This window comes from Pygoscelis adeliae, unplaced genomic scaffold (genome assembly GCF_000699105.1).
Source record: "Pygoscelis adeliae isolate BGI_AS28 unplaced genomic scaffold, ASM69910v1 Scaffold11, whole genome shotgun sequence".
Lineage (NCBI taxonomy): Eukaryota > Metazoa > Chordata > Aves > Sphenisciformes > Spheniscidae > Pygoscelis > Pygoscelis adeliae.
Genome location: NW_008824059.1, coordinates 1549326 through 1550305, shown reverse-complemented (window position 1 = coordinate 1550305; position 980 = coordinate 1549326).

Below are 980 nucleotides of genomic sequence, written 5' to 3'. Positions count from 1 at the left end.
AGGAATGCACAGATAGAACACTCACCTTTAGGAAACTTCGGCTTTTATCGGGAAGCAATATAAGATCTAAACTGATGTTTCCCTTCCTGCGTGGCTACAAGGAGCAGAGCCAAGTGCTGTGAGTGCAGGACTGTAACGTGTAAAACGTGCGTGAACGAAGAGTTTGCCATTCAAAGGAACAACCCCTTTATTTCACCCAGAAGTAGGGAAAACTAGGGAAAAATACCACGCTAATTTGAGCTATTGTGTGAAGAGATGGGAGTCAGAAGAAGGAGAGACGGTAAGTGAGTTATAGGTTTGAAGAAAGACTGACACAACAGCTGTAAACAGCCATGGCAAGATCTGGGGGTTTGGACAGGTCCCTACTCAAAGTGCTTGCTTGGGTCACTGGAAAAGAAAGGGAAGAGCATTGGCACTAAGAATAAAGGGAGAGAGTGTTTGGAAAGCAAAGCACTGAGAAAGATAAGGTTTGCCTTTGGAAGTAAGGAAGAAAAGGGATATTGATGATTAGAATTGTTTATATTGGGGTACTCTGGTTACAGTAAAATTTAGTGGTTCTTTTTGAAGCAAACAGTAAGCCCTTGGGAACTCAGGGTGGGTTTAGAGAGCTCAGAAATAAACAGAGCTGTGGCCTGGATTGTCTAGTATTTGTAAACAGGCCCTGAACAAGGCTCACATGGAAGAGGGGCTTGTCAGCCACGGGGGAGCGGTGAAGAGGAGACTGGAGGACCACAGGGTAATCTGGGTGCGGGGGGACCCCGGGAGGTCCCGCCTCCTGCTCAAAGCCGGGTCAGCTCCGCGGTCAAAGCAGGGTGCTCGGGGCTTTATCCAGCCCGGTCCTGACGACCTCGGAGGAGAGGGACCGCGCAGCCCTGCCGGGTGCCCGACCCAGCGCCTCACCGTCCTCCCGGGGAAGAGGCTTTCCTTCCACCCGGCTGGCACCTCCCGACACGCTGCGACCAGCCCGGCTCCGGCTCCGG